The sequence below is a fragment of the Patagioenas fasciata genome, chromosome 10 (genome assembly GCF_037038585.1).
Source record: "Patagioenas fasciata isolate bPatFas1 chromosome 10, bPatFas1.hap1, whole genome shotgun sequence".
Classification (NCBI taxonomy): Eukaryota; Metazoa; Chordata; class Aves; order Columbiformes; family Columbidae; genus Patagioenas; species Patagioenas fasciata.
The window spans coordinates 15078638-15093820 of NC_092529.1; the positions used below are offsets into that span (position 1 = coordinate 15078638).

The 15183-nt window shown below is 40.7% G+C and overlaps 1 protein-coding gene across 9 annotated transcripts in view; it reads right to left on the minus strand.

The window, feature by feature from the left end:
- Positions 1-13953, minus strand: part of CHL1 (cell adhesion molecule L1 like) — a 134818-nt gene extending 120865 nt beyond the window's left edge. For 4 of the 9 annotated variants that reach the window (XR_011740745.1, XM_071813215.1, XM_065846059.2 and 1 more), the window contains exon 1: positions 13489-13616. The gene's annotated coding sequence lies outside the window, so the exon portion shown is untranslated. Of the gene's footprint in view, positions 1-13488; positions 13619-13678; positions 13769-13847 lie in introns of those variants that run through there. The other 5 variants (XM_065846060.2, XM_065846058.2, XM_065846061.2 and 2 more) reach the window with 5 other exon arrangements.
- Positions 13954-15183: the final 1230 nt, after the last annotated feature.

Genomic DNA, 15183 nt, shown 5'->3' on the forward strand with positions numbered 1-15183 from the left:
TTGTAGCTTTGGAAAGCCTCCACATTCACATTTAATTTGAAATGATATCTTCCCTGTCAAAATGTGCCTGGGGGCAAGTCACTTATGAAAAAAAAAAAGGCAAAAAAATTCTGAATCGTCTTGCCTGCTCTGAATCATAACATCTGCAACAGCAAGTATCTGCAGCCAAATACAGGGAGATGTTGTTCTACAGAGAAGAGCCCCCAAATAAAGCAATATCCCCAAATAGGAAGAAACTGAATCATGTTTTCATAGATGTGATAAACCTTAACTGTTAAATACCAGGAACCAATAAATATTAGTATATGAGTTTTCCAGCACTTCTCATGTGCCTGCACAAGACAAAGATCTGAATTACATACATTTGTATTTATACACAGAAGGTACATGTACACTTGTATATGTATACTCCTGCAAACACACTCTAGGTGTGTAACTTCAAGTTTCAAAATCCATGTCTCTGGATTAAATCTAAAAATTTTATACACTTCATATTGAACTGCTTCATTCTTGTTTGTTCCCCTTTTGTTGCTGGTACTCTGATTATTTTCAGGGAAGATAAAATAGTATCAGATTCAAAAACCCAAGGCAAAAGCTATTGCTCAGTGCACAAAATGGTTTAGAAATACATATATGTGCTCTACATATATATATATCCCAAATGATCCTTGATCTACCATGATAGTTAAACAATACCAACATACACATTTAGTAAGCAACTTAATTAATTGTGTGTGTGTGTGTGTATATATATATATATATAGATATAGATATCTTAAGGTGTATCTTCTTATTACTTTATCCACTCAAACTACTATCTCTTAAGAAACAGTCAGGAAACTCAGTTCAAATGAAACTATGGAAAACCTTGCAGGAGACAGTTACAGAATAATCTACCCAGGGAGACATTACTTTCCAATCCCTATATTTAGAAACAGCCTGTGATCTAAAACATCAGACTTTCTCAGAGAGTCATAATAAATTTGTTTCATTTTATTTAATTGAAGTTAAATTCACCAAATAGCCCCTGGCCTTGGGAAGGCTGAAATAGAATGGGGTTTCTACTGGATTGTTTTCTTTTTACAAAAAAAGAAAAACCATTTCAATAGGAAGCATCTGCACAGCAGGTCAAGCTGGTCAAGACGCAACAGAGATGGGAGGTTGTGTACAGAATGTGTTAGAAAGAACTAAAAGTAAGTATGGTGCAAGATTGGCAATTTAGATGTGTTGCTAATTTATTTCTATCTTTGACACTAAGCATAACTGCATTCAAAGGACATTCAAAACCTGTAGAAATATAAAGGACTAAATAAGTCAAAAACAAGGAGAATCTTAAAGGCCCCTTTAAGAAAGGAATGAAAAGAATTATCAGTATTTCATGTACAGACAAAGTGTTTCAAGGAATGAACATGACAGACATAAGTATTTATGAAAACAGGTGAAACAAGGTCAAATAGTCATTTCAATGATCACATTGGAACTGAGACAGCGAATTTAAAATGGGAAGGAAAAAGCACAATAATTAACTTTGTGAGCTCTCTGACACAAAAACGTTATTGATACAAAGGGCATAATGATTAGGAGAATGATTAGATGTTTAAAGTGCTAACAATAATATTTTCCCAAGGATAAGAATTTATAAGGGGCTACTGATCTCTTGTTTCAGAATGGAAGTCAAGCTGTAAGTGCTTGGTAAGAAGAAGAAAGAAAAAGAAAAAACAAAACAAAACAAAAAAAAATCAGACATTTTGTTCTTTAATTGTGATAATGAGAGTTCAGGGGAGGTGGGATAAAGGTTTAGGGTTGGTTTTTTTTGTGGTTTGTGGGGTTTTTTTTCCCCCAGGGTGTTGAGTCATCTAGTATTAGTTACTAACAGAGATAGGATTCTAAGTTAATTGGATCTTTAATCGGATTGAATAGGGTAATTCCTACCTCTCTGCAATCCTAATGGATGTCACAATGTCATGAGTTAACTGCTGAAGTACTGCTCTGATTTGAGAACAGCTTCTAGGGAATCCTTAAGCAAAGAATTATTCAGATACCCACTGAGAAAGAAAATGATCATCAAGGTCAATATACTTCCAACAGTATTTTGGGATAATTACTATCCAGTAATTCAATTATTACAGGTAGTGCAGACATTCTTGCGTAATATTTTTTCCACAAGAAAACAGTTTATTACAATTTATCAGTCCTCCTAGTTCCAAGGAAGATATAACCATAATTAGCCCAGGTTATAGTACAGTCCTGAAAAAAACCCACACTCTGGCCCAGAAGTCAGAAAACTGCTACTCCGTATTGCTGGTAAAGTAAAATGCTTATGCCCATACGAGGCAGAAATAGTTGACCCACGCAGAGCTGCTGGTAATTGGATGTTCTAATTGGTCACAAAAACTTTATGTTTCTGTTCAACAGTCCAAAGGAAACACATTGCCAATTTCCAATGGAAAGATCCTGAAACAACTTCTCTCTTCAAATCCAAAACCAATACAGAACACGTTGCTAAACAAAAGTAATAGCTTTGTGGTGGAATTGTAAATAATAACATGTGAGTTATTTCTCTCTACATAACAATCACAGTAGTATTCTCTAGTGTGAACATAAGACAGTACTTTTGAAATTTTTTCTGGAGAAATGATTTTCAGTCCTGGCTGAAGAGCTACCACAATAGCTAAGTGACTTAAAAAGTGACTTAAGTCCTTAAGGCATCTTTTTCACTTCCATTATAACTGGAGGTGCACAAGATTAAAAAAAACCCAAACAAACAAACAAACAAAAAAAACAAACAAACCCACCACCAAGAACTACCATGCGCACACACACAAAACAAACCACAACCACCATACCACACAAACAGCAGCAAATTCATCTGGACCATGATCTTGACTGAACCATAGAGCACTTCCCCACAGAAGAAACACAATGTTATATTTAAATTAACTATTACCTGGTTATTAGGCACTGTGAGCACTTGAAATATAGCATGCTGCTTTTTTGAAAAAAGACACAGTCAATGACCTGGTGAAACTGTTGAAGAGGACAAATATACATTCACAGAGTAGTCACCAAAACCAGCTGAGATCACATAGGTTTCCCTGCAAGATTTCCCAAAAAAATTGTTTTTAATGATATAAATATAGGGTTCATGATTTATTTCAAAACCTGTACATATACCACTGATGTCACTAAAGGGCACAAGAGACCACAATGGCAGCTTGCCACTAAAAAGGTAAGTTGCATCATAGCCTGGACGATACCTAACATGCCCTTCGCTCCTGGGGATGGTGGCAGGGCTCTCATGGCGGGACACAGCCCTCGGCTCCATCACATCTAAACAAAGCTGATTGCATTGTTTTCTCTCACAGAAGCAGAACAGAGAGGCAATGGTGCCAAAAGCCCAGACCGGAAAAAAAAAGATGTTCCTTCATCATCATTAACAAAGCATAGAATCCAAAATTGCTGTTTTGACTACAAAACAAATTACTCCAGCTCTGCCAACAATCAAGGTGTTTCCAATGCCAAAACACACTTTGCTGAGACATATGCTCTCATATTTAGAAACAGAAGGTCCTTCTCCAGATGAAATTACTTTCTTTGCCCTTTTGGTGCTTCCATTTCTCATTTTTGTGCTTCCCATGTATGTTCCTCCTTTTTCTTATCTTTGTCCTTTGATTGCCCTTTCAATGCTCACAGATTTTAAGGCCTTTGCACCCTTTTGTACGTCACAGGGTGCTGTACTTCTCCTTATCACCTGGAAATCACATTCAGTAACTTGTGTTTGACTGATCATATCACACAAGGTATCCAGTCTCTATTTGAACACATCATAGTTCATTTCAGTGCTTAATCACAGATAAAAAAATTGTGTTTAATGTCTAATTTAAAATTGTCTGTCTCCAGCTTGCAGCTATTGGTTCTTTTTTTTCTTTTCTCTTCTTGATTAAAAAGCTGGATATGCTTTCCCCATGAAAATACTTGTCCTTGTAATCAACTCCCCTCTCAATCCTCTTTCTGATGAGCTAAGCAGATTGAGCTCTCTAAATCTCTCACTGCAGGGAATTTTCTCCTCTCTTCAAATCAATATTGTGTTTATTTTCTTGACTCTTCAGTTTTGTAAACTTTTTTTCAGCTGTTGACACTAAAACTAGCCACAGCTTTCCAGTATTCTCAGGCACTCAGACAAAGACCTTGTGTCAAAGGATCCCACTAGTCCTTCAGCCGTAGGATCCCTTTGGGAAGTCATCTTCATTGTTTCATCTGTTCTGGACCCTCCAAACCCTTTCATGGTAACTCTCCTCAAGGATACCCTCTTCCATTGCACTGGTTAAGGCACAGACTGTTGTGGGGACAGAAAAGAGGAAATATCTTGCCATCTGGTCAGTCTGCTCCATATAACTTACTATTTCCCCACTACAGATATTGCTCACGCACAAGTTTGGCAACAGTCTTGCAATTCTTGTGTCCAGACTACTGGTAGAGATGTTAAACTGTTTCAGGACTAGTTCTCATTCTTGTGCAACTGCACTAAACCCACATGTTTTTCAATGAAGAATCCCCAGGGAAAATACCATTTCAGTTCTGCTACCTAAATCTTAATCTATTAAACAAGCCTGCTAGTAATACTGCATGCTTTGTCGGGGATTTTATTTTCACTGAAATTTCACAAGATACCAAATCTAACACCTAGAAAACTCTGCCACAATGTTTAGCTACCCACATCCAGCAAACCCATCACCCCATCAGGAACGGGCTCCCTTTTCAGGAAGCCATGGTGACTGGCCTTAATTATCTCCCTATTCTTTAACTCCGTATTAATTCAGTCCTCTATCAACTTATCCATTATTTTTCTGGGATTGGTGCCAAACTCTCCAGATAATCATCCCTTACCTCTTTCTGCTTTCCCCCTTTGCACACAGGTTCCCCTAGCATTCCTGCAGCACACCAAGACACATGGGATAACGGAGCCAAAAATACTTTGTCATCCTTGTATGATACATCACCCTCTTTTCCAAAGATACTAAAAAAGACTTTTTCCAATAGACATTTTATCCCTTTGAACAGTCTTGTCTTTCCCTCCTACCCCCGCTTCTGTCCACCTACCTTAGTTAATCACTCATGCAGGTACAAGGATGTTAAATCTAGAACAATACAGAGCACAAAGGCTATCACCACAGCCTGCTCATGAAAGCAATTTCAGAGAATTCAGTATTACATTTTAGCTGTTAAATTTGATTTTTAGGAGAACTCAGCTTTAGCCCATCTGTATGATATTAACACAGATAGAATTTTTTTCCAGAGCTCCTTCTTCTATCATACCAGAGCATGCTTTTGAGTCCCTGTTCAAGAAGCACATTTAGCACCACGCATTAATCGAACTTTCAAGCAATCAGCCCTGCTCTTGGTGATCCTAAGTGGACTGGACACCATCTCCTCTCAAAGGTGCACTGCAAATTGCTGGATTAGCACCACACAACCCTAAGGCAGTCAAGCGTTTGGAATATAAACTGTCTTACATTATTTACCTGTAGTGAAATTACAGTTCAATTACTGAAGTAACACCTCATTCAGGCAGAGGGAAAAAAAAAAAGTATGCAAATTAGTGAATCTAAATTCACTTAATTTAAGGGACTAAATTTTTAAGGGCACATTCCCTCTCTGAAAACATTTGGATTTGGGGATTATAAAACTATAAATGGCTGAATGTATTGCCACTACCTGAGCCTCAAAAGTTTGCATACATTATTCTTTTCAGTGAGTGCATTATATAATTAACACTGCAAATATAAGTACTCCAGACATATACCCTATCCCATATAAGGATAAAAAGTTTGGCCTAGCCACCACCCATTAGAAGGAGCTTTGTGCACAGACAAGCTTTTGGAGGAAGACAGTGGAAGAGGTTTATATGGAGAATGCCACTTATCTGCTGAATAGAAAGATTATTCCTTCTTTTTTTTTTTTTAATTATTTTTTTGTGATACACATGATAAGATTTGTGAATATCCCTTGATGTTTGTTGCCTGTTTTTTTTTTTTTTTTATTTTTTTTTTTTTGTTGTTGTGGTTTTGCTTTGGTTTTTATTAATAAACACTGAGGCGTATTTCTTATGCACCAAAGATAAAATTTTTGTCTTGTTAGGCGGTTGGAATGATGCGAGGTTTCACTGCCCAGTGATGTCTGACAGGAGGAATGGTTGACAGAAAAATTTGCTGTGTTGGCAGGATAATTAGGTGCAGTGCTCTGAAAGGCAGGATCCTGCACACGTGGAAGAAATAAGAATTTCCCATTTAGAGACTGCATAACCATACTAGCTATACTACTTTTTGGTGCCACCACACTGACTGCACTTTACTTTTCATAAAGCTATATGCCATAATATAGCTCAAACAGCTCTCAATTTTCAGCAGTTCCCTGGGATGTAACATGAGGCTGAAAAGGTGAGCCCAAGTGTTTCCCAGCAGGTAGGCACTGTCTGGGCAGGTATCATTAGCCCAAAAGCACTTGCCAGCAGGGTGGGCAAAATCACCGGTTGAGCGCTGCACAGACACAGGCGGCTCAGATGCTGCAATTCAACACAGTAATCAGAGATAATAAAAATCCCGGAATTAGATGAAAGCATAAGTCAAACCTTGTATAGTCAATAATAGAAAGGTGCACTTGTCATGCAGGTGGCAAACTCCAAACAGTTACTGCGGATTTCAGTGGTAACCCTGTAAATTCAATGAAGCAGGTATACCTTAGCTTTGTACAGCTGGGACAGTCCTTTAATCACTGTTACTCTATAGCTTACAGTGCATTTGTAATTTGTATGACTCAGAAAACAGGAATATTCATTACTGTTTCCTGGTTATTTGTTTCCAGTCAAAATATGAGACAAGAATATGCCACTTCATAGGAGACACCATTATAAAGCTCCTAATGTGCCTGTTTGCAGTGAGCCTGGGCAGGCAGCCTGTTACAGCATGTTTACCAGTGGACACAGTGAGCCCATGAGGATGTCAGACATGATTCTCCAGAAGCCCAGGTGGTGTAAATCAGTGTAACTCAATCATCCTCAGCTGAACCACAGTAATTTGTATCAGTCAAGGACCTGAGCCATTATGCCTATTTCTCAAACTGGTTAGGTTGTAAATTAGATTTTCATCACTCTTGGGACAAAAACCCGACCCTGCTGAGGTCAGTGGGAGTTTGACCATCTATTTCAGTGGCGCCATGACTTCACCAATGGTTTTCATGTGCAATATTAATCCTGAAAGTCACCATAGTGCATTAGGTTTATTACTTTCCTAAAAATATATTAAATAAAATCTTCCATTAGTACTTGCAGATACTAGTAGTTCAGTTCTGCATTATTTTCTTCTACTCAAATGTAACGAAAGGAATAATTATCTCAAAAGATTTTGGATTTTAATTACCAAAATAGCTACAGTGTAGACTGATGCTTCAGCAGCACTCATATAAAATAAGCACTGAATACAGTTTATTCAGCTGGGACCTTCTCTGACTCATATCAGGTCAAAATAGAAATCCTCTAAAACCTATTCCCTATAATGAAATTCTACTTGAGCAAAGTCGTTGGTGGAGTAATATGGAAGAATAACCATGAAAAGCAAAGTACAAGGCCCTTATCCAGTAAAATACCTTAGAAGTAACCCTAGTATTTGTTAATAAGTTCACTCAAATCAGCAAACATATTGTGGTTTGGAGTGTTTTGCCTATGAAGAAGTAAAACCAGCAAAATCAGGCAAAGAGGCATGGGTGCAAACATGCACACAGACCTGTATCCACCACAAGCCATCCTAATGTGATAGACAGACCATACTGGGCCATGAGATCACTCTTGGAAGAAATGTAAATATTTCAAAACCTACAGGCAATCTTTCTTTATTCGCAATTCTCTGATTTCAGTTAAAAAAAAAAAAAAAAAGTGTATTCTGTATGTTTAAAAAAAATAAAAGCACCATTGAGTTAATCACTACTGTTAGCCAAAAGCATTGCTATGCTATTTTCTAACACAAAAAAGTCTGCAAGTCTGCTCTGGAATAATCATTTTACTTTTCCTATAGCTAAGCAATCTTTCATCAAGACTAATTTTATTTCAAGCACTGGAGATCCAGCAATGGCACCAGCCATTTTTTACTGAAACACTGGTCCAGGTTTTCACCAGTTTTAATACTGTAATACACACAACATAACCAAATGATGCATTTTTCAAATATACTTTAAAGCTCTGGGAATACACCCCTTAAAGGCAGTCCTCTCTTCCTTTCAAGTGCCATACAAGCACAGCAGGCAGCATTCAAAACCACCTCTTCTGTGTCAGCCAGCGGGAAAGGCTGACAGAGAATTGGCTGTGTCACACTCGAAAAGTCAACAAAGGAGGCACAGACTGAAAGGTGGATGGGCCCAATTCTGCAATTTCTTTTTCCCTACTCCTTTTAGGAGATTACTGCCTAACCAATTAATTTCAGCTGGGAGGCTGTCCTGAATAGTGACTGCCAACCTTTCATAGTCATCTCTAGGGTGTCCTAAAAAATGGAGACACTTGAAATGAGATTTTTAAAAGCACTGAAGTCATCTGACTAAGTTATATGGAAAGGGAGGACTTCGGCTCAATGAAATTTTTAGATACACTTATTTGGAACTGAAGTCCTGTGCATTCACTACCTGGCTTGTTCATAGTTAAACTTTCTATTCATGAGCGTGTTGAGACGTCTCAGCTCTACAGACCCCCTTCACATTGATTCATCCCACCTTTAAAGTTACAGCCCAGTCCACCTCTGAAAAAAGACCAGCAGCCAGAAGCAGGTGTGAATGCACAACCCACATGCTGCCATCCAGGCTCCAGCAAGGAGGAGGAGGAGGCAGCAGCATCACTGGGCAGGCGAGAGAAGCATCAGTGGGGTCCAGGCTGGAGACCAAGCGCATCCGCAGAGCGATGCAAAAGTTTCAAGCACATCTTGGTGCTGAGCTCCTGCTGCATGGGGGAAGGCCATGGGTAAAAATGTCCACGACAAGTACACAAGGTTCACCCTTCTCCACCTCTTTGCAAATTTGGGGAGGATGAAGTGGGGACACAATGAGAAGCTCCATTTCTTTCCCAAAACAAAAGTGGTTGTTTGGAGGTTACCTGTCGGGAGCTTGACGTGGAGCTGTCTCTGATGCAGCTCAGCCTGGCTGACAGACTGACTGTTACAGCCAGACCAAGAACTATCTGTTAAAGATATCCTCAAAAGCTGCACTCTTACAGAAACAACCCTGCCCAGGCTTGGCCATTGGCTCCTTCTCCCCCCGCTGCTCAGGCCTGGATCCAGACAGTTCTATTTCTTCTGTGCAGGAGAGCAGGAGTAAAGACAAAGATTAATCCAAGCAGGCTCATCCCTGTCCTCCCCAGTTTCGTCTTCATCCTCCCTAGCCCAAGTCAGATCTCCACCACACCTCTAATTCCATTTTCTTGCTGACTCAGCAAAAGGAGACAAATACCTGAAAAGTGAAATTACCAATTTTCTTGCTAAATAGAGGAAAAAGAGGGCTATTGATGGTTAAAAGAAATTATGAACATTTAAAAGCCCCATTGAAGAAATCAACATAAATCTTGCCCTTGTTACATGGAGCGGGATCTGCAACTGGAAGGTAACTACAAGTACACAAATTATGAACTATAATAATCTTAGCCTAGAAATGAGTTGAGATTTGATTCACTCTGGCCCAAATACAGCATCAGTTATTACAGGCACTGCTACAACATCTTCTAGTCTAATACACCACTAATTCATGCAATACCCAAGCTCTCTGTCTAGGAAAGAAGAAAAATACCTGGATTCCTCCTTCTCACCAAGAGGGAAAAAGAAATCTTCCAGAATGCCAACTACTATCTAAGTAAAATAAATGCCACGACAGCCTGCAGTTCTCCTAGTCCTAGTACACTTTTTCTTGGTTACAATTTCAGAAGGAAAAGGATATATCTATATTAGCAAGTAGCAGAGTTCAAAAGAAGTAGATAAGCAGAGCAAAATGGTGCCGAGAACTCCAAATCCACCCACACACATTGTGAAGGCTTCGCTTCAACTCTAGTCAGAAGATCATAGATGAAAAGCCCATTAGCAGCTGAAATGCACAAAGTAAAACTCTTGAAACAGATAATCTGGCTTCGGTTTATCTGAAATGAATCTGGTTTGTGTGGTCTCCGTGTAATGTAAACCAAAGTACAGTAAGTGGAAATGGGATGACGGCATGATTCCCTTCCAAGGTGCACTCCAGAACTAAGATACCAGGATAAATGAACACAAAGGTAGAGAGTTCTCGAGCTGGTTAAAGCCGATACTGGTACTTTGAGCACATATAGTCACACTAACATTTATCTTCCTTCTGCTCTTTGAGTACTAAATCTGCTATTTCCTTACACAAAATAGATCTGTTAAGAAACCAATTTCTTCTGCAAGAACATAGGCTATAGGATGTGGCAGACTGCCCTGATGTAGCTTGGACAACGATCAAACCCCATGTTCCATTTAATTTACTCATAATAGAGCATGGGGTAAATCCACAAGACTTTACAGGATCTCACATCCCGAGACAGCATGAGGGGAACTGTTCAAAAAGCATTTGGTAGATTACTGTCTTTGTTAAGACTGCCTTGTCCCACTAATGATTTTGGTTTTTGAAGGGAAGTCTAACTGAGAAAGGACAATTGAAACTTGTTATAAAACACTGAGCACATCACCACCAGAATATGGTTTTCAAGTAAGATTCCTGCTTTTTTTCACACCCATGCTGTTCCCTGGACTCTGCATTGAGGCATTATTTTTAATTAATTTAAGGTTGTTATAAGGTGGGCTTTGTGCTAGGGAAAAAAAAAAAAATGGAATTTTTACTTTACTGGGCAAATATACCAAAAGAAATTGTGGCATCTTGTTGGGTTGCTAAGCAACCAAGAGCTCCAGTGTCACTTGTCTGTGATCAATTCAAGTCATTCATCAGGCTCTGAAGCACCAGCTCAGGAATTCCAACAAATCTGTGCTTTGGGAAAGCCAGGAGGACTTCCTGCCACACAATAACACTTTCTTTCCTCCAAGATAAACTTTGTAGATGTTCTTTTGATCTGTGTGATATGTTAATTCATTATTCTTAACATATTGCTAATGGGAAAAGCTATAATTAACTAACTACAGCGTTGTAGCGCATGAAAGATAAACTGAACTAATTAGTAGTGTTTAAAGTAGTCACTGTCCTCTCCCACTGGGGAAAGGAGTGGATCCTGCATTATCACAGAAGCAACTGTCCACAACATAGTTTCACATCATGTATAGCTATGTTTTTTTCTTTTTTCCATCCAAACATAGGTGATGAAGCATATTTTTATTGGCAAACAAGATGGCTACAATCCAAGCCAATCAAGGTACACACATGTTGTGAATACTATAATCTTTCATTTAAATGAAGGCTTATCTGCTGGGTTTCTTGGGATAAAGAAGTAAACTGTTATATTTTCACTCATTAAATTTAATTACTGAAGTAACACATACTAAATGCCCACAATAATTACATTCACTCACACTGTGAGTTAAATGTAATCGAAGTGTGTATACTTGAAGTACAGTCTATTTCAGCCTTATAGTCATAATTCATTTTATTCCTCTTTTGATAAAAATCAATCATAAATTGCAAGAGTTTAGAGAACAAACTGGTTTAAAAGCAGTGTGTTGCACATAGTAAAACTTATACAACTGCTGACAGTTTAGGGTTTTTTTGTTTGTTTGGGGTTTGTTTGTTTAACTAAAGATATTTAATGATACTTTCATATATATTGTGCAATATTCCTGAAAGAACTCTATTACCTCCTGCAAGCCTTGGTATCTTATCTTTTGCATCTTATTTTAATGTAACATAGACTGGTCTTCTAGTTGTTCTGTAAGCCAGACCCCACTCATAGCAGGTGCTCGGCCTAAGTATGGACCACAGGAACTGGCTAACAAGAATTTTCTAATTTTTAATAACCCATTGGAAGAGGTGGTTTTTTTGTTTGATTTTATTTTTTCTAAAGATAAAGAAAATTCATTACTTTTAATCAACAGAAAAGCATTAACACAGCGGTAGTCATGCACTTCAATAGTTCACATTAGTAAAAGCTGAGCAGAGGATCACGGGAAACAATGGGCGAAGGATCATGTGTATAGCTCCAACAAGGCAACGTTGCATGTGTTCACAAACGGGAAAAAAATTACATATTCACTTTAATTTGCAGGTTTTTCCCAATCAAATTCTTCAGACCTGTAACTAAACTAATAATATTTACTATTTATTGCTTATGGAATGGTGTTTGGGAGACCTACATAACACTTGTTTAACTCAGTCACATCAAAAGAACCCTTGACAATCTAACACAAATGCCACTTGCCAAGTCTCTGGTGAAATTCTTCCAAATGTGTTTCAAGCAAAAATATTGCTTGGTAGTGCTGAGAATTAATTTATTTGCTTTATATCTGTTGAGCTGTGGCTGAATACCTGCATGTTATCCAAAGTATCATAGCTTAGCTCCTTTCTACCCAAAAATAAGATGTAAGGTAACATTAGTCATACAAGTGATAGATGAAAAGTCTATTCACATTTACTGTGTCCCCACTGTTAGAAAACAGAATTTCGTTGCACTATGAAAATCTAAACCTAGTCGAGACCACTGACGGTCTACAAATTAATAACACAGAACACACAACACTGAGGTTTAAAGATTCTTACAGCTCTCCTGGAGTACAATACAATCACATCACTTCCCCAGAGGGAAGAAGGAAAAAAAAAAAAAAAAGGTATTGCAGGAAAAAAAAAATACAAAATACTCTCCGAAATCATTAAGAAGGAAAGAAGAAACAAGTGTTTGCCACAGATGTGTGACATCCGGGCTTGCAAACTTGAACCCACCTAAAACATCATGAAACTGAGCGCACTGTCCTCCAGCTAAGACCCATGCGACGATGCCTTTGCCTCCCCGGACCCTCTTCCACGCCCGCCGTCCTCACCCGCTGCCGCCCCCGGACACTCCGGGATCCGCACCCCCCTGCAAACTTTCCCCGGGCAACGGCTCCTCTGCACACCGCGCCGGGACCCGCTCCCGGAGGACCCCGAACCCCCGTGGTGGGGGAGCGGGGATCTGCTCCCCAGAGACTCCCCGGGCTTCACCCGGCGCTGCGCGCCGAGCCGCGGGCACCTGCTCGTCCCTTTGCAGGGCTAAGCCCAGTTCCGTTTCCTCATTGCTTTGCAGGGCGAAGCCCGGCGCTTGCCGTGCGGGACCAGGTGCGGCACAGGGAGGAGGAAAATGATATTAATAAAAATAATAAAAAAATAAAGAGCTTTTGGTAGAAAGGCAGGGCGAGAGCAGGCGGTAGCCGGGGCAGCCCCGCGGGTGGACACCCGCGATCCCAGCGCCCTGCACCACCCGGCAGCCCCGAAGGTGGACGGGACTCCTCGTGGACCCCCCGATCCCCTCAGCGTTACCTTGAACCCAGCACAGCCAGAGCCGGCAGTTCCCAGGGGGACGGCGAGGAAGCGGCAGGACCTGCGGACCGCGGTAGCGGCGTGTCCTCAGACCCGTCCCGGTTCTCAAAATTAATCGCTCCACCCCCAAGGGAAAAAAAAAAAAAAAAAAGGCAAAAAAACAAACCCCAAACCCAGCCCCACTACACACCCACGAGAAGGAAGAGGGTTCCCTCCGTGACTGGCATCAGTATCTCCTCCGGCAGAGCTTGCAGGGAGCCATGGCAACGAGCCCCCGCACCTCCCCAAACCGCTGCCCGCCTCCCCCAGGGGGCCGAGCTGCCCCCGGCCGTGCCCCGGCCCCGTTCGGCGGCTCCCACCTGCCCGATCCGACGCTCCCTCGGTGAGAGCCGGGAGCCAGCGGCGCCTCCACCCCGCCGCGCTACTCCGGGCGGCACCTGGGGATGGCGGGGAGGGAGGGAAGCCCCGGCCCGCCCGCACCTCCCCTGCCCGCCCTCCGCCCGGGAGAGCCGCGCTGCCGCCTCCCACCCGGCAACAGGAGCGGCCCCGCACGGTGGGGCGGCAGGTGCGGGGACAGGGCGCACACCGGACGCCTGGTCAGCCGAGAGCACTGCCCACTGGCACGACCCTCTGCAGGTCTCATTTAGTCACGGCGGCGGGGACGGCCAAAATCTGGTCAAGGAGGAACAGGTGCTGTCGAGAAACTGACCAATCCCCCCGACCCCATCTTACACTTCTCTCATGGTGCAGAAAAGCCATTTATTTTCAGAGGAAAGAATAAGGAATCAGAAAACCTCAAATGAGGATGGTCCTCCCCACCCCATTGGCCCTTGTGCTCTCCCTTGCTAAAAAACCCGTGCATTCATCATCACAACAGCTAGTGTTCTATATATTCAAACATTGAAGACTCTCTTTTCCTCATTTTTTGCGAATGCCTTTCTTCCTAATTTTTGCTGCATGCAGTCTACAGCAAACACAACCACAAAAACAGATCAGGTTTGTGTGAGTGCTTGAACACTAGGACTTTCTGCCTGGTTTACTTCTGTAATCCCTTTGTGGAGAGGGCTACATTTTTAAGCGATTGGTGAAGACAGTCGTCACAAATCTGCCAGTCATTTTCTTAAGCGCTCCATGCAGAGAAACTGTGTGGAGGTGGTGAAGGTCAGACATAATAATTTTCATGAGGACTCGGACTTCTCAGACAATTTTCTGTCTCACTGCTGACCTTTGGGTGTTTTTCTTTTCTTGGAGCTTTGTCTAATGCAATGAACAATAATCATAAAGAAACGTTCACGGACATTAAACCATAAAACCACCCTACCGAATCACAGTTAGCACTCATGGGGATTATTATCATTTGGGTTAAAGACTTTTTGGACAGTAGCAATCAGAATTTGTTGATGTACTGGCCAACTTGTGCTGTTCATCTCCAGCAGATTGAGGTAGGTGAGCTTACTTTTTGGACAGGAAGTACAGAATCAAATTCAAAGAAAGGTATTATAAACTAAAGATGGTAGTAAAAGAAAAAAAAATATGAAAATTAGTAGGGAAAAGGGTAGAGTAATTTAATATACTTGTCCTGTAATAAGAAAGCAAATGCAAAACTCTTTTAAAGCAATGTTGTGCTTGACACTTTAGTAATGCAAAGTCAAGCAATTTGTAGATATAATTTTCAGATTAAACTGAGTTTAAGTC